The 19,285-nt window shown below is 39.7% G+C and overlaps 1 long non-coding RNA gene across 1 annotated transcript; it reads left to right on the top strand.

Moving 5' to 3' along the window:
• Positions 1-3,162: 3,162 nt before the first annotated feature.
• LOC137162061 (uncharacterized) lies at positions 3,163-8,296 on the top strand. The gene is made up of 3 exons (XR_010922263.1): positions 3,163-3,286; positions 6,738-6,842; positions 8,142-8,296. It is a non-coding gene; the product is annotated as an uncharacterized lncRNA (long non-coding RNA).
• The last annotated feature ends 10,989 nt before the right edge of the window (positions 8,297-19,285 follow it).

Genomic DNA, 19,285 nt, shown 5'->3' with positions numbered 1-19,285 from the left:
AAGCAGGGGATTGGGGGGTTGGGGTGCTATGGCAGAGCTGGGGATGCAGGGGGGTTGGGGTGCACTGGCAGAGATGGGGGTGACTGGGTTGCAAGAGAAGGTGAACTGTGGAGGTGGCAAAGTAGAGGTATGTGTGTTAATGGGTTATATTGGGGCAAAGCTGAACAAGGGCAGAGTTAAGGTTGCAGAGAGAACCTTAACTCTGCATTTTCCTGGTTTTCAGAAGTTTTGCTCAGCTCAGCCTTCTGCAAGGGTGCAACCTACCACCAAGCAACTCTAACTGCGTTAACATTGTTTTTTGCCATTGGATATGTCCAGTGTTCACACATCAGATGAGTTGGCCATGAACAAAACCAGTGCTCAGTGTAGCATAGTGAGTTTTTAAAAATATTGATAAAGTTATAAGAAGCCTTCCTAGAACAGGTCACTTCTAGTTGTACATAACAACAATTAATACTTAGGGACAGATTTTTAAAGGTGTTTAGGGACCTAAAGATGCAGATAGGAGCCTAATGGGATTTTCAAAAAGGACCTGGATGCCGAATGCTTTTGAAAATTCCATTAGGTGCCTATCTGCATTTTTAGGCATCTAAACTTCTTGACAAATCTCTCCCATAGTGTTTTTTATCTGCAGATCTCAAAGTGTTTTACAAAGGTGGGAAAGCATTACTTTCTGAAGTAATGTGTAAGACCACAGCCCTCTTCTCCTTCAAATCCCTCCTCAAGGCTCAGATCTGCTGTGAGGCCTACAAGAAATCAGCCAAATGATGGCTGGGCAGTAATGGCTAAGCTACGATTCTGTCAGAGATATTAGAAAGTGTTTTCGATAAATAAATAAAATAAGATGATTTGGATCCATCAAGTTGTGCACTAAATGCTTTGTATGTCTTCTCTCTCCTCCTAATCATTACACTTACTTGTGGTCTTTTAAATTATCTTAAAAACTCTCCAGGACAGGGGCTAGGTCTTGTGGTTTGTACAGCACATGATGCAATGGAGTCCTGACCCTCACTGGGCAATAGAAATAATATTTCCCAGATGGGGAAAAGGAAGCAGAGAGAATTGAAGTGACTTGCTAAGATCTTACAACTCATTGGCAGAGATAGGAACAGAGAATGTAAGTCTCCTGGCTTCTGGTCTAGGGCCCTGTCCACTAAACAATGGGCTTTCAACCCTTAGTTGCAAACAAGTGCTGAGTCACAATGACCCAGCCTTTCCCATATTGTTATAGGGTAGGGTGGTCCCCGCTAAATGGGAGTGAGGTGCCAGGGGATCCTGGTACAGGAAAGGTTAATTACTATTTTACTACCTTACACTGTCTCCCTTCAAACATTTCTTGGTTTAATATTCTGATGTCAGGTCAGCTATCATGGTTAATGACGAAGCAATCATTACTTTCTATTTTTGTATCAATACAAATATATGTTCTGGCAAATGTTACCTTTTGTAGTTACTATTTAAGTTCCATGGACAGTTAGTATATGTTTCCATGGCAATGCAGCAACAATTTGTCATAGATGAAGGTTGGTTTTGGTGTTCATAGACAAAGGTTCTGTGTTTTCTTTTTGTTTTTAAAACCTTTTAAAATGTAACTATGTAGGAGTATGGTCTATTAAAATAACAATACTAGCATGGGGTTTTTTATGCAAAAAGTTTAGGTTTGGGGGTATATATCAAAATATTCAATTTAAAAGGACTTGTGGAGAACATATTGGGGTGAGATCCTCAGCTGGTGTAAATCACCATCTCTCCATTGAGGTGAGGGGTGACAAACCTTGCTCTCCTTTCTTTGACTGGAGTCCCAATTTGAGTAAGGCCAAACAAGGAGGGTGTCAGTTTATTGGGATTTTTGGGCGGGAGGAAATGGGGATAGAGTATGGGGAGGAACTTATTCCCTCTTATTCCCCTGTGTGGCCCAAAATAAGATCTGAGACAAACTAGTCCACTGAGAGTTACACTCACCCAAACAAATTGGTCTTAGTCGGAGGGCAGCTTCTGGATGCAGTTATTTACATACAAGGGAAACTATTTGCCTGGTTGCCCTGAGAAAAGAATGCAGGCTGCTGATATTCTTGGGGGCTTCTAAACAAGGTCATTAAGAAAGTCTAGAGCCTTCTAAGCAATATCTTCTCACCCCCTACCACTAACAGAGCTAATGTTTCTCTGAAAAGGAGGCTCCAAAGTAAAAGGCAAAAGGACAAAACAGGGATAAACTGATAAAGTGAACCTTGGCACAGTTGCTGGTAGAGTTGGCCAGCTTAATAGCTTAACCATTTTATGTATTTCATTCACAACAGCCAACACAATGCTGTATGTTGCACAGATACCCTCAGTTTATCTTTGGAAGTGAACTTAGACATTCCACAGGAAATGTGTGGGAAATGAGAACTATAAAAAAACAAACAAACAAAGGAGGGAAAAAAGTCAAGTTAGTTAACAAACTGCGAAAAGAAAGATGCCACTCACTTTTGTGGATGTTAAGGGACCTGTTAAGAAAATAGAGATACATTCTTTCCCAATACCTTTTAAATAATATCCCTTTACATTACTTTGTAAAACATCTATACAAACAAATGATTGTATAATAGTGTGGTAAAATTAAATCATCAGGTAAGTCGTAATCATAGAACATATCAGTCTGCTCATGTATTTTAGTCACTCTACAATGTTTATTTCACTTCTCAGTCCAAACCTCCAGTTGTAATTGGCTTTGTTTGTGTGTATGTGAGAGACAGAGAGAGAAAGGGAAATGTGGTCCGTAGAGAAGATAAGAGTATAATTTATCTAGCAATTGTATCTAATGTCTCTAGCATATCGATTTGCTAAAATGCTCCTTATTTAGTCTGGGGAGTCTCCTCAACAAATAAAACTATAACAAAGCTTGTGGTGGTTTTGATGCAGCTGAACATCCAATTGGGACTCTACTGAAAACACTAAGAACTAGATTATCCCTAGGCCTAAAGAGGTCACTCAGTGTAGGAAGAAACGAGGACTTGTGATAGGGCGTCTGCCCCACACTGGCCACTCAGGGGTTAATAGAGCTCTAGAAGGCTGTGCAGGAGGCAGCCAAATAGAAATGGGCTGAGAGGCATGACCAATCAGGGCCCAGCAGACCCATATAAGAAGCGCTGTAGGGCAAAGCAAAGCAGAGTCAGTCTCTGGAACTTGAGGAGTAGCTGTCTTGTAGGCTGAAGACAGCTAGTGCCTGAGACAGAGCAGTACTGCAGGCAGGGGCTGGGGGAGCACAGAACAACTCCTGGCTGGCTGCAGGGATTTGCAGCCTGAGGCAAGTGTGCAGAAGGTGCTGGAGGCTGCAGGGAGATGGCCTAGGGAAATGGACTGAGGAGTGGGAGGGGATGCAGCAAGTAGCTGCCTTCTATAGGGTCCCTGGGCTGGGACCTGAAGTAGTGGATAGGCCTGGGTCCCCTACTGCCCTTGCTACTGGGGAAGTGGCTAGACTGTAGTTGCCACTGAGAGAAGTGGCTGGACAAGGATTGCAGAGACAGCCCTCAGAAGTGGGGAGTACAGATTGTGATGCAGCTGGGAGGCTGTGTCATGAAGAGGATGCCGTGGTCCTGAGAGAGATGTGGGACCAGGAGCAAACAAAAAGATGGGGAAAGCTCCACCAGAGGAGTGCATACTGGCTAGCAGAGCTAATCCCTGGAATGGCCAGCAGGCGGTGGCAGAGTTGTGAGTTGGGCCCCATTACAGGGCTCCTATTGTGTAGCCAAATTAGGGTTACCTGGATTGAAGCTCTGGACACAGATGATAATGGAGAGAACAGAGTCTTCACACCTGTTACATCTCTTAGTAAGCAAGTGAGTGGAGGAGCTGAAAAGTGGGTGGGGAGATACAGTATGTGCTTCCTCTTACTCAAAGTTTAGCCTGGAAGCTTAATCTGTTTCTAAAATTATTAGAGATTTGGGGCAAGCCTCAAGCTCCAAAATTGCAAGCCTAGTGCATTTTTTAACTAGCTTACCTCCCCATCCATTACATCATCTGAACTCGCCTCTCACTTCCGATACAAAATGTTTGTAATGAAGAGTTCACACATTTTTAAAATGTTGAAATGCTCAGTATACCACTTGCCTACCATGATGGAGAGTTGCAAAGCTTACTTAATTAACATGTGTAAAGCACTCTGAGATCCTCCGATGAAGGCAGTCTACAAATACATAAAATTATTATTGTGCTGTATAAAATGTCCTGGCTATTTTTAAAATAATCATAATATCATAGCTTTGTAACTATTACAGATAAGCTGCCTTGGTTGGTTGCTTCCAACATTCAGTGTATAATCTGAAGGGAAATATGAATCCTTTCTGAACTTGTTGTGGTCAGTTTACCAGAAGTATTGCATTTTTTACAGTCCAGTAAGCTCAGCAAAGACCTTCAGGAGACGTTTCTGTGCATCTCAAGACATGTCTGGGTTATACTATTAATTCAAGACCAATTCATGTTGTCTCCATAAATTGTTAACCTCGGAGGAGCTGGAGCAGGACCGAGTAAAATATTTCAAAACTGCTGACCTGCCAGAAATTGAGCTGCTCAAGGAAAAACTTTCAGTTCTTCTGTTCTTATAAACAAATAACCTGCCACATTATTAATGCTTTGTTTTTGTTTTGTTTGCCTTCAGTGAACTAAAAATAAGGCTCTAAAACAGGCAAAACTGTTTTTTAAAAGGCGTTGGAGCAATGCATACAGCTTTATGTAGTCATAAGATCTTATTTGAAGTCTCATGCCAAGGAATTGGAGTCATTTCAAATTTCATTACACAAGGCAATTTGGCTTCTTTTCAGATCAGTGGCCCTCTTACTCAGTGCCAGCCTTTAGTACTTTGACTTAATTCCTTTACTAAAAGGAAATATTTTAATATATTTATATTAAATAATTATTATATTATTATAATTAATAATTATATTTAATATAAAAGGCATCTTCTTTTCAAAGCATTTTTTCTAACCAAGTGGGTTATAAATACACATATTTATATAAAAAGGACGTTTATAGTTTTGCCTTCTCAAAATAGGAAAGAATGGTTGCCAAACAATGGGATTTAGTTATTACCTAAGATATTAGGCTTCAGAAAACCTGTTGAAAGAATGTTACCTCACCAGTGACAAACACGATAACTATTTTAAAAATATTTTCTTTTTTTATGGCTAAGCCTGCAAACCCCCACTCCCCAGCCCACTTTATGCTTTGTGTGAGAGATACGTTTAATAGACTTCTAGGTTGCTTTGCAAGGCAGCATGATTCCAAGTCTCCTGGCTTGCAATCCAATAATGAGACATTTGTTCTATTAACAGCTCTACCACTGACTCACTCTGTAACCTTGGGCAACTGGTTTACGCTCTCTGTGCCTCAGTTTCCCCAGGTGTAAAATTGAGGTAATAATGCTTATCCACATCATTAAAGTCATTTGAAATCAACAGATAAGTTATAGCTAAGTTCAGCAAAAGAACAATACTTAGCACTTTTTCAGTGTAAGGCTAAAAGTTAATAGGTACTCTGTCTGAAAGCAATTTCTATAACTCGGAATGTTGAAGTGAAACATTTTGAATTTTCTAAAGCACAATTGTATTTATAAACAGAGGTGAAGGTGGTTGGAAGCTAGGGTATAGTAGCAAAGAAAAATCTAATAACAGTCTGACCAAATCCTTTAAAACAATGTACACATGACTAGTAAAATACTAAACACAGGTAGAGAAAAGATGTGGAAGAAATTGCCACAGTAATTTCAAACACAATCCTAAAGATAAAGTGATAGATATAGAATTACAACTTATTTTTTCTGCAAGAAAATAAAGGTTAGTACTGACATTAAATGATTTTCTTAACATCTAAATGACTTTTGGATGTAAGTTGTTACTGCCTCCTCCATTTCCAATTGTAGGTACCAGTGAGAAGAAAACTACACACAAAGAGAGAAAGTCAGAGGGGAATGATGCATTTATGTTCTGTACATTTGTGGGGGCACCTTTAGCAGTTGTGACCATAGATTGTAAACAATAAGGGGAATCTGTTCTCTCCTTGGCAGATAAATGTAAGGCCCATTAATGGTTACCAGGCTCACAAGTCAGCATTGTGGGGAGAAGAGACTCTTAGCTCTATGAGCTATTTCAGAAGTCCTGCTGGAGAATGTTCTCCATATGAATAGTTTTAAAATGTTACTGGGAAATAAGACTAAGAGGAAAACTCAGTTAAAACAAATGCTAAATTACTTCCTCCCCACCCACAAGCACAAAGCTGCCTCATGATTGAAATATACAAGCTTGCTTGATAGACTCCATGAACTCCAGCATATTGGTTAATTTTTTAAGTCTCCTTTAATAGATTTGAGACTTTAATACAGTGGAATCCACTAAGAGTCACTTCTTATTGTCAGTTGCTAATGTTACGCTTTAGAGAAATTGCCATCTGAATTCCAGTGGGTTAATTTTTAGTTATGATTTCCTCCCCCCATTGCCCCTATCAGTTTTTGAATAAATAGCAATTCACTTAAGTTTTGACATCAAGCCACAAGGGTTCCTTTGATCATCTCTGAGTGGATTTCATTCAGTTATCTGCTAGTAGGGCCTAAACCTGAAAGATATGGATCACTCTTGACGTCCACTGACTGCAGCAGGAGTTGAGGATGCTCAGCATCTTTCAGGATTGGTCTCTAATTACACAACAGATGTCTGAAATGCATAGTCCTCAGAATAATGTATTCTTCATCATTTACTGTATTCTAGAAAATTAACAATGTTAGAATGGAGCCACAGAGAAAAGACAAGACATTTTTCATGAAAATTCTCCCCAGAGCCATGGAAAGGAAAAGCGTAAATTAAATATGTTGGGTAAGTTGATGATTTAGAGTACTGGAAATCCAAAATCCAGCCCAGGTATGTGTGCCTGATAGTAACAACTATCTGACAGGCTATGTGAGTTAACATCAGTGATCTCAATCTAGTTCCCAATAGAAAACTGTCCATGGCACACATTTGTGACTATATTTGCTATTAATTGGCAATCTCAGAAAGACCGAATGGGTATGAAGATGGTCACATTATGTGGGGCCAGTGCTCCAAGGATAGAAATCAGATCCATCCTACTGAATGGAGCAGATTGCACTGCCTATGGGCATGCAGCAGTATGGGGAATGATTGCATTTGCCTGAGGCACAATCTCACTACTGCTTTTTGAGGAAGAACAGCTCCCCATTATCCTGCATAGATCTGTGACTGCACTGCCCCAACCTAGGCCTGCATGTATTCAGAATCGTATCTGCTTACTTTAGTTTTAAAAAAAAAGTTTACTGCTTTTTACTTCCAGTAGCTTTGCATACATAGCAACTATTAAAGCCAAGAGGAAGCAAGCTAGATTCTATTTTTTCTTGTACATCATCAAAATTGTTTACTGGTTTAAATCCATTACATATGTGCAAAACCACTACTAGCAATAGAACTGCACAGGTGCAACTGAGGGCATAACTTGACCTGTTGGTGATAATGAATGAGAGACAGCAAGAATCCAAACTGACTTTCAGATCCCAGGTTGAGTTTGGAGGACTATAAATTGGGGAGGGAAAAGAACCTTTCATCTTACTTGTAAACTCAGCGTATATAATCTAACAATAATGGGCATGTAATAAAAATATAACCCCAAAAGGTAATTTTTTAGCAAATAGATCTGTACTTTAAGGCGATAGATAGGGTCTGATGCAGCTCCCACTGACTTCAGTGGGAACTGGATTGGGCTGTTAAAAAGCTATTTCACACAACGCTCAAGACTTCACGTTCCTATTGATCTGGTTATCTTTAAAGCTTTATTTATTAATTTGTGTTATTTAAACTAAGGTAAACAAGACCAGATAATAGCTAAAGGAAAGCAGTAGCTGTTGTTGCATAGTGAATACAAAAAAACGCCTACCCCATTCCACAGTAATGGACTAGTTCATACATGTTCTAGTCACTAGCACTTTTCTTAGGAAACAGGTTTTGAAAGGCAGCTGGTCAGACCTTAACAAATTATTCTGGTAAACTATGTTCCTGACTACTTTTGAGGGGAAAACAGCCTCTGACTTTTTTTCATAAAAACATTTCTACAAGTAGAAAAACCTATCAAAATGTCTAATCCCATATATCTTGCAATTTCAGTGGCTGTATTGAGTGAGCACTCCTCAGGACGCCATATCTCTCAGCCTGCCAACAGCTCAATGAGTAACACAAACCACTGGAATGTAGAACAAATGACCCAAAAGAGGAATTTAACAGATGAATAGAAAGTGGCTGAGAAGATGTGGAAATTATTATTTGGCAAAAATAAAGTTAAAGTTACATTATTCAGTTCTCCTGATGTTAATAAATTATTTTTCCAACAGGAAGAAACCAGAATCATGTTGGATGGAAGATAAACACAGCACAGGACAAAAATTCAGAATTGTAGAGTTCTTAAAACAGAATATTCCTTTTACTGAAATTGTTGGAAATCTCTTGGGTCTAATGAATCTAACAGTGAACTTAGATTTACAGATAAAATGAAGGCCATTCTTGCTAATGGATTTTAAAATATAATCCTCCGCAAAGTAGACAATGAAAAGATAAATAGTACACTAGCTAACATAAAAGAACATTTTGTACCAGAAAGAAGTTTATTGCACATACTAAGTACCATATAGAAAATCCATAAAGACAAATCACATTCAATTATATAAACCTGAATACAATTAAAGAAACCAAATTCTGTAGACATGTTAAATGCCTTTCATCAATGTTTCTGCATTTCAAAATTCGAAACACTAAAGAAAGCATTCCAGCTGAGACATTTGTTCAGTTTATTTACATTTAGAGGATTAATTTTTTTATTTTTAGGGGCAAATTCTTACACTCTTGTACACAATGAGTCTATTCATGGTGAAATGCAACTCAGACTGAGTAAAGGCATCAGAATCTGGCCCTTAGCTGTATTGCAAAAGATGCAAGGCATGTTTAGATGGCCCAATTTATTCTACATTAATTGAAGTAAATAGGACTCCTCATGATCTTAAAGTTACATACACGTGCTTAAGTGAATTAGGTGCTGAATTACTCCTTTCAAATGGAGTTGAGGGCACTCAATACCTCCAGCTGTTACTCAGCAACCCACAGGATCAGGCTGCTACTGTGGGCCTAATTCTAGAAACCTGTGTTTGACTCCCACTTGAGTCATTGAAAGCTCTGTATGCGCAAAGGGTATGTGGGGATGGGCAAAGTCTCAAGGAAACACCCATGTAAAATGTGACTGTGAATTTCTGCTCTTCTTCAGAACTGCTGTTAACCTTGTAAATTAAGGAAATCCAACAGTGAGTATTGACACATTTTTGGTTCTTGTAATGCCATTAATGTTCAGCCAGTAATACCTTTGTACTGTAAGCACCAAAGCAGACAAGAGGAGAGAATAAATAAATGCAACAATAAAAAAAATCAAGGGAAAAATATTTCAATACATGCTTTTTTCCCTTTGTTCGTTTAACAAAAGAAATCTGTCTTAGTTTCAGTATACCAAAACTGCTAAATCTTTTTTCAGTGTGTTATTCTTTCTGCTTATGTAGCAAGAAATCTTTGTGGCATTGCAGCAATCTGGTGTCTGGGAAACATAAAGAGAGACTTAGAAATCTTCCAGAAGACCTTCCTACTGCAAGATCCAGGTCAGCATTAATTATAAATTACTAGTGTCATAGAATGACTTTGCACGGGCTATGATAGTTCCTATCTTTGTCAAGTTACACTTTAGCAATTCCCATATCCTTTATAGAGGATATTGAGAGGGAAAAGTCATCTGCCACTGTGATAGGGTATATAAACCCCACACTGGGCCACCAGGGGTTAAAGAGTTGCTCTGGGCACAGCCAGCCCCATCTCACCACACCTGCAAAAGAGGCACAGGCTGGAGGAAGAGTTAAGAGGGAGGATAATAGATCACTTGTGGGCAGACCAGGGAAGAAAAAGAACCTTTACCTTTTAGCTCCTGAGAAAAGGGTTGAGGGGAAGACAAGATCTCTCCCTTTGCAACTGCCTGACAGTCCTTCCTTGAGGGAAGGATGGATGGATGGACCTGCTTCTGTTATACTTAGAAATGGAGGCATTTCCCCCCTCTCACCTACAAGCCCAGTTTATCTGTGTTAATTCCCTGTGTGCTGTTTATGGACTACCCCTGAAGGTAGAGAGACTTGGAACTAACTTAGCTGGAGGGCCAAGGCATGAGGGGAGGCAGCTGCTGCTTCAAAACAGAGAAAGTTGCTACGCCATGCCTAGCTGTGAGGAGGCACCCAGTGGTGAGTGGACCCCCTTCATGATAGACTGTGAATTTTGGACAATAGTGGGATGGTAGGAAGTGGCCCAGGAAGAGTAGCCTTAAGGTGCTCCTGAGTGCCAGACTTTTGTGTTGCCCTCACATGGCCCAGGGGTGGAGCCTGGTGGTAGTGGGAGGGCCTGGGCTCCCTTACCAAAAATCCACTCTGCATGTTGAAGGGCTTAAGCCCTGACCATCACAACCCCAAATAGGAAGGATGTTTGTTATATTATAAATCTATACACTAGAGTATTTGTTTTCTGCATTCACAGGCTGTGGCCTCTAATCACAATTATGTCTAATTCCTAAGAAACATGATTTATATGACAGGTCTAATAACTACCAAGTGTAAGATTGCATGAGACACTAGAACTTTGGGATTTGGCAGGGAAAGTTATAGTCATTGAAAATGGATTGTATCAATTACAGTATCAACACATTCAAAATAAAAATGTTATGGGAATGGAGTACAAATTTAGGCTCCAATCTGGTAAACTCTTACACACGGGTATGTTTACATATGCGAATTGTTCCATGGTACTACTCACACACACAGCTCTTCACATAGGAGTTTGTTGGATCAGGGCCTTCGTTTCTCTTTCAATACGAAGGCAAAATGTCTCTATTTTCCATGAAATAGAAACAATGGATCAAATCCTGAAGTCTTTATGCAGTGGGAATTCTGCCTGGATAAGGTTCAAGAAAAAGCTGAGTGAAGATTTCAAGACATGGTCCAATAGGGTAAGTGTAAAAGGACACAAATTGCTGGTGAAACAAGAAGTGCAGAGAACTTTTTCTAGTATTATTACAGGTCGATTCAGTTCTCAAAGAACCTAATGTGAAAACTACTGTTCACTTAAATGGGAGCAGGATCACATTCTTTGTGTCAGGGGATTGAGTCTCAGACTAGAGGAAATAGCCAATGAGAACTATGAATATTTTAAGATTTAGTATGTAAGAAACTGATGGACACAGTGATATCTCAGTTGTTTTATAGAAAGGGCTGAATTAACTACATTAACAAAGCTGGAAAGAGATAGCCTGAAGGGATCATTTATGTATGAGGGGGAGAAGAAGCAATTAAACCATTAAACATAGGGAAGTCTAATGACGATTACTTGAACATCACAGATCATACTTTGATCAACTGAATTTGGAGATACAATCAGTATTCAGAGAGACTGAAGAAAAGGGATAGCTGCATCTCAATTAGGATCAAATCCTACAGTCCTCTGTGATTTTTCAGGCAGTAATATCAATCACCGGCCCATCTCAATGCACAAAGTAAAAGTAAAAACTACATTAAAGTTTTAGCAATGAGAATAGAGAATATCTTCCCCAACAATACATTTTTCATAGGTGAGCTTTATAAAATTTAGCAAAATGAGAGCTTTTGATAGATCCGATTTGGAATGTTCTATGCGGGCATTTGAAAAGGTGGGATGCTAAACTTCCAAATACTAGAAATCAATTTAGCTCAGAAATTTTGATGGGTGCCAAAGGGTTTGCAATATGAAGGCATATTTATTAACAAATACTCAGGTAGCATGGTAAGAGAGAACCTCGTATATTCAGTATTTACGAACACCCTTTGCCAAGTGGAGTAAACTAATGCTTGCAATAAGTCATCAAGATTACCATCCTCATTTAAAATGTAGGTTAAATCTTCTGACATCAATAGAAGTTTTGCCATTGACTTCAATAGAGCCAAGATGTCACCCTCTGTTCAGTAAACTACAATATTTTAAAAAGACCGATTATGATCAAGATCTTTATATGGGATGGGAAAGACCCATAAAAATAGAACATGGGCTCACTAAAAGGAGGTTTGGACTTTCCAAGCCTCTATTTTGTAGCCCGCAGCTTGACCTAGATGGCTCAGCTGTCTAATCCTGCAGTTACCACCTCCATATGGTTTCTTTTCAAGTTTATGGAGATGGTTCCTCCTCTTATCAAACTAGCCTGGCTGTTCCTATGAAGCAATTTTTTAAAACTTATCGAATTTTGAAGCATAATAGGGGGATTTAGATAATGGCACAGACTGGGTGATGATATTAAAAATATCTTCTCAATTGCCAATATGAAAGGAATTATTTGTATTGGATGGAGTGGGGAAGGGCTGAGATCAGCTTCTTTACTCAATATATTTACCACAGCAGGTAATCTAGATTGTTTAAAGCAACACCTTCAGGAAGTACCAGAAATTTCATCAGTTATTATATTATATGCTAAAGAACTCATTCAAATACTTCCCATTGAAGGCCTGAGCCTGTGTGGTGCTGAGTATCTCCTGTTCAGTACAAGCAGAGATGCTGGTTTCCACTGCCTGCTTTTAAGGCTCCTAGTGAAAGATAGGAAAACAAGTTAAATGCGCTTCGCTGTAATATGCACTGTTCAGATATATTTCACTAGAAAGACAGCAAGAGAGGAACACTTAATTTGATATAATTTATAATCCTTCAAAAGTCTATTGGACTCCATCCCACTGATTCAAACATAGACTAACAGATTATGGCGTGTACTGGAGAAGTAACTATCAGGGTGTTAAATCTTACACACATTATTTGGACATATTTTCAAATAGCAATTTAAAGATTCAATCAATCAGATCTTGCTGATGTAAGTAATCCTTACTTATGGATATGGTGATCTGGTAGGAAAGTACAGGGGTTTTTGTTTTTTTTAATTTGTTTTTTAACAAAAGCTACAAGAAATTAATAAATAAAAAACACAATGAAAAATGTGGTATCCACCCCTGCAAGTGCTTTAAAAGCATCATATCAAGTTGCATACCACATTGCCAAGAATAAAAAGCCTTATACAACTGGGAGAAAATGGATTCTCCCAGCTGCAGTTGACATTTGCAGGACGATGCTTTGTGGCAGCGCAGCAGAGAAGTTAAAAACAATCCCAGTGTCAGACAACACAGGCAGCCAATGAATCACTGATGTGTCAGAAAATATCAAGGCACAGCTGAACTCTTGATTGCTATCCAGTTTACTTGCAATCCAGTCGGATGAAACAACAGATAAATGAGCTTCTTTTGATGTAATTGCTTATGTTTGGTACTCACAAAACATCAATATTAGAAGATTTTTTTGTTCTGCAAGCCAATTAAGATGCATGCAACTGGAGCTGAACTGTTTAACATTTTAAATGACTTCTTAACATCTCACGAGTTGAAGTGGGAAGCCTGTGTTGGAATCTGCATGGATGGAGCCCCTTCTATCCTGGAGCCCTGGAGGTAGGGCAGGCTTGAAAGCCAAAGTGTTTGAAATTGCTCCACTCATTATATGATACACCGCAAAGCCCTTGCAACTTGAAACATGGATCAGGAACTTACAGATGTTCTGAGTTATGCTATTAAAATCATGAACTTTATCAAGACGCAGGCCACAAAGGCACACCTCTGCAGTGCTTCTGTAGAAATGGAGCAGAGCTGTTTCACGTGGAAGTCAGGTGGCTATCCAGGGGGAGGTGTTGCAACGCATTTATCAGCTGAGAACTGAAGTTTGACTTCTTCTATTGGATTTGAATTTCAGCAATGCAGACCGACTGTGTGATCCCCTGCTGGCTTGTGCTTTTGGCTTACCTTGCTGATATTTTTGGCAAACTGAATTCTCTAAGTGTCTCATTGTAAGGAGCGGAAAGTACTATTTTTGACATGTACAACAAGATATTGGCATTCAAGAGAGAGCTAGATCTCTGGAAAACAAAGATCAAAACTAGTTTAACCATTCCATTCCTGTTGTTAACTGATGGTATCGGTGAAACAGAATCTGAACTATTGAGTGTTGTGGAGCCAGTCAAAAATCACTTGATTTCTCTGAGCCATTTTGGATAAATATTAAAGAAATGCACCTCTGAATAACTGGATTATCCAACTTTTTGTAGCTGAGGCTGTGACTTTGTCGCATCTCTCAAATAACATTCAGGAGAAGCTGACCTTCAGAGTGATAGGACACTGGACATTCAATTTTAAAAAACAGTCGTATGGGGATTTTTGGTTGAAAGTTGGCTCAGAATATACCCAGCTTTTGTCAAAGTGTGCAATTAAAGCTCTTTTGCTATTTGGTTCATCTTATTTGTGCGAAATCAGATTCTCTTCACCTACTGTGCTAAAGGCAAAGTACTGTGTGAGAATGGAAGTGGAGGACAACCTCAAGAGGTCTGTTTCAAAAATCTTCCCACAAATTGATAAACTATCTGCAGAGAAACAGGCATACTCTTCACATTAAGTATCTCTGTAGTTGAAACTTACAGGTGTAGGCAATTTAATTAAAGTTTTATTAAGGTCTCTCCTAGGTTTATGAGAAGGTTATCAAGCATACTTTTGCATGTGTCTCTCTTTGTCTGGGCTTGGGGGGGGGGGGTGCGACCAAAAACTGTAACTCAAAAGGGGGATTCAGCTAAAAAAGTTTGAAAACCGCTGGTGTAGACGTTACCTACCCCATTGGGGTAAGTTCTCCTGTCGCTGTTGGTAAACCATCTCCCTGTGAGGTGGTAGCTAGGATGATGGAAGAATTCTTCTGTCATCCTAGTTCTGTCCACACAGGGACTTAGGTCGGTTTAACTACGTAGCTCAGAGGTGTGGATTTTTCATGCCCCTGAGTGGCATAGCTGGGCTGAGCTAATTTTCTAGTGTAGACTAGCCCACAGCTTATCTCAGCTGTGACTGTTCATTAGAATTAAAAATATGGTAGCGTTTAGGGCTCCAGCCCCATTGTGCTAAGCCCTGAGGAGCTCACAAATTCAGTATAAGAAAAAAGGTGGATATAAAAGACAAGGGAGAGCACAAAAAATGAGACTATTATGCTCAGTGTGATAAGAGGTTACAGCACATCAGATGCCTGTATGTCTTTTTATATATCACAGAAGAGGTGAGCTTTTAAGGAGGGGTTTGAACAAGGATTTCTTCAATAGTACAAGTAACATTTAAGGCATTATAATATGGTTATCGTTGCTAATCTTTGTCCAAAAGATTAGATGGACATCATCAACCTTAAGTGAGTTTCATGTGCTATATTTGCCTCTGAGACTCCCTGCCCCTTCCTGCAGTTTTGCACTTTTCTCTTTTAGTAACAAATATTTTTCTCTTCCCTGTTGCTGTCTGAAAGGTCTACACAAAGGAAAAGGGAAATGGACTAACTGTGCTATGCAGGAGAGACAGTGAAACTGACTGCAAAGTGCTGTCAAATGCACAAAGCAAACTGGAAAAAATAGAAAATTTATTTTTCTTTAATCCTTTTCAGGAAAATAATCTTACATACCATTCATCACAACACTAGGTAAAAAATTTCAGAGAGGTTTTTAAGAAAGTTTTAAGTTGACAATGTCCCTTAAAATAACAAGAAAAAGGACAAATGGTACAACTCTTCTACAGTATAGGAGGCCAAGATTGATTGGTACAAACATCTTATTTACTAATGTCAACATTTTCAGATGTGTCCACTTAATCAGTTAGCTTCAGTGCATATTTAGGCTATCTCCAGTTAGGCACTCAAATATTCACTTTTGAAAATTTGGCCAAATCAGTTACAATACCAAAGTATTCTGATCCTTGTGGGCAGAGTTCCCATTGAAGAAAATAGAGAGACACACAGGAGCGTTATCTGAAATCTAAAATTATATTGAGAGGAAGGGATAAAACAACAGTCTAGGTTTACATGTTCCTTTGTCAGCTGAGTATATTTATATTTTTATTGTATTGTTTAATGTTTTTGCTGCTTGTTTATTATAATTTCAAAATCTTTAACAAAGGTAATAAAAAAGAAAATGAAGGGTTTATGTACTTTTAAGTGAGATTCATTTACTACTACTTCATAATAGTTCCCTTTTTACAGATAGATAAATCCATAATGCTATGAAAGTCAGCAAGGAGCCAGCACTGGAGGCTATGAACTCAGGAAGGGAACAAATAAATCAAAGCAAAGAGGACTGCCAAACTTGTACATGGCATTGAAATGATCTCGGATGCCCTTCAGGACATAAATCTATTTTTGTGTTTTGCAGAAGCCCCTGCATATTAGAATAGTTCAGATATTTATCTCTCTCACTGTCAACCAGTTAATACTGAGCAATAATAAACTCATGTCATTTCATAAAATGCTTCAGACATAAGGCTGGTAATTTTTTCCAATGAATTTCTTTCCACACTGCTGATAAAAACATAGCGCAAATTACGAAGGTACCACATTCTAGATTGGTGGTAGCAAGTTTTCAAACTGAAACTGAGGAGGAAAATAGGAGTCCCAGCCCTCTGAAGCTTTTTTGCTGTCTTTGAGTTTGTCTTCTACAGATGGCCTCAGAGCAGGCACAACAACTGTATCCAATATTTACTGCGTTTGTGAATTCATCTCTTAAAAAATATGGTCTCACTTAACAAGCAAGATTGCCTGCCAAAGACTGTAGCTAAGTTACCACACCGCAAAGTTCCACATTCAGTCTCTGGAATGAAGGGCCTAAGCCTCTTAGAAACATCAATGACTGTACAGTAAGATTTATTTTGAGGGAGTGTGACAAATAGCCCCATTTCATTGCTACTTTATGCCCTTTCATTTTAACACTAGGCTTAGCATAAGTGAGAGAGCTGAGTCACATGGTCTAAAGTGCCATTAGCATCAGGATATTCAAAAACTCTTGTGTATCTTGCCCTATATCTGAAGCTACAGGAGTTCAGTTTGCAAGGTACTTGTATCATCCCTTCCAAAAACACCTCCCCAAACACAACCATACAAAATGTTCATTTTGTGATGTCCTGCTTTGCTCCAATGTACTTGAAAATAACTAAATTCACAAGCAGCACTGTGATACTAGCACCTATTTCTACAATCACAAGGTTAGATTGTGACTGTAGGCAGAGCCTTCAGCAAGGGGTGGTGTGTAAACTGCACCAATCCAGAAGTGAACCAAGGAGGCACTGCAACTTCGAGTGGGAGACAGCTGGGAGTCAGTGTCTTCCCTGCATCCCTCTTGCACTAGGCACTAATAGTTTACTAATGGTCTGTTATGGCACTTCCTACATCAGTGTAGCTATGCTGGCCAGTGAAGCCAAATCTCTGCCCATTCCTCTCTCTGCCTGCCTTCTCTGAAAATGGGGCAGAGGGGTAAATAAGCAGATACTTTGGGTATTTCTTTACTATAGGGTTAGCCTAGGATCTTACCTAACCACCTCCATGCTGTCCATAAAAAAGGTTACCTGTGTTTTGACCCCAGTCTTGCTTACCCAGCTGGGGGTATTGGTTGGAGCTGGGTTTTGCTTTCATTTCAGCTTTAACCCACCTATTTTGCAGTGTGGATGGAGGCTTTAACCTAGAGTCCAGAGCGTTGGTACTGATAGTGCTCCAATGCCTTCCCACAATCCCTCACAGGCTGTTTTTTCTTGCTTTTCTATTGACTCCCTTCTTCTGCACTAGAAATCACTTCCCAATTTATGCACATCAGCTCAGCATTTAAACCATATTTCACACAGCACCTGACTGAACAGAGAGGCTGGCCGGGAGATCCTCATTCCAGAGTGCTACTAGCTGGTCAAAGCCTCCCACCAAGGTTCTGGTGGACCTCTAATGTGAGGTCAGTAAGGTCCACAATTTGGGGAGATGTTCCCAAAATCATCCCCTGTACAGTAACATCTCCAAGAGGCTGACAGAGGAGAGGGTTGAGTGGACAACAGTTCAGAGCAGAAAGAAAATAAAAAAACCTGAAACCATGTTTTGCAAGACAAAAGATGTCAACAGCAAGTCTAGAAACTGTCAACCTACCCCTACTACAAGGAGTTTGACAGGTGCTCAGTCACAACCTCATCATAGAGCCTGGTGTCATGTTGCATGAGCTGTTGAGACCAAATGGATTTATTTTTGGAGTGGGGCCAGACAGATCCTGCTAATAGGAGGACAGGAGAGGCTGGAACAGACCCTACAATTCAAACAGACCATGTGAGCAGAGGAACTAATGGATATTCTCGGTCCAGAATCCATGGAACTGTTCAGGTAAAGTGCCAGGGAACAGACCAGAGTGGAAAGGGCATCAGAGTCACCACATAAATGGGAGAGTTTTGCTGGTTTATGATAATTGCAATTATTATTATGGAGGATATCATGTGTTGTGGCACAGACTTTGCTTCCATTGAGGGTGGAAGCCAAGCCATCACCTTGATCTCCCTTCCTCATTCCACCCAGACACATGTGATCCAAGAGAGACTCCAAGTGGGAGGGAGGTGAGAATTAAACATGCAACTACAGATGCATTCTAGCTTGCATATTATGTTCTTATGTGCACTGTTGTATGCATTCAAAACTGAGATGGATCCATCTGGAATGGAGTGGACAGAAGTGAGGAGTGTGCAGAGCCAGAAGCGTTTTAGTTTATTGTGTTGGCAGGATAAGAACACATCTGCACAGGACCTGAGAAAGACAGACCAGTTCCTCCACAATACACTGTGAAACAATTTGGAGAGGAGCACAGCTTAGTGCAGTACTAAGAACCATGGGATATGCCCCCAGAAATCCTAGCACTTAACCTTAGTTATGCAGTGCCAGCATGGCCATGTAGGTATGATCTGAGGGCCGCTAAGTAGTGTGGATGCTGTCACTCAGGCTTGACTAACCTAGGTGCCCAAACCTGGGTAAACTCTATTGTAAAGACATACACTCAGAAGTTACTTACTCCAAAACACGGGGCCAGATTTTCAAAGATGTTTCGTTGCCTAAAGCTGCAGATAGGCGCCTAGTAGGATTTACAAACGTGCCTAAATTAGTCAGGACCTAACCTGCTTAGGCACTTTCATAAATCCCACTAGGCACCTATCTGTATTTTTAGGCATCTAAATACCTTTGAAAATTTGGCCCCTGGAACCAAGGTCCAGGTAAACCCACACAGAGGAGTTCCTACGCCTCCTTACTCCCTTAGATGTATAATGTGAGTCACAGTATAGTTTTGTATTGATTTTGTTCATGCTGGCTAATTTCAGTAT

The sequence above is a fragment of the Emydura macquarii genome, unplaced genomic scaffold (genome assembly GCF_026122565.2).
Source record: "Emydura macquarii macquarii isolate MOO-44397 ecotype Brisbane River unplaced genomic scaffold, CSIRO-AGI_Emac_v2 contig_2422, whole genome shotgun sequence".
Classification (NCBI taxonomy): domain Eukaryota; kingdom Metazoa; phylum Chordata; order Testudines; family Chelidae; genus Emydura; species Emydura macquarii.
This window is presented reverse-complemented; position numbering and strand designations above follow the sequence as displayed.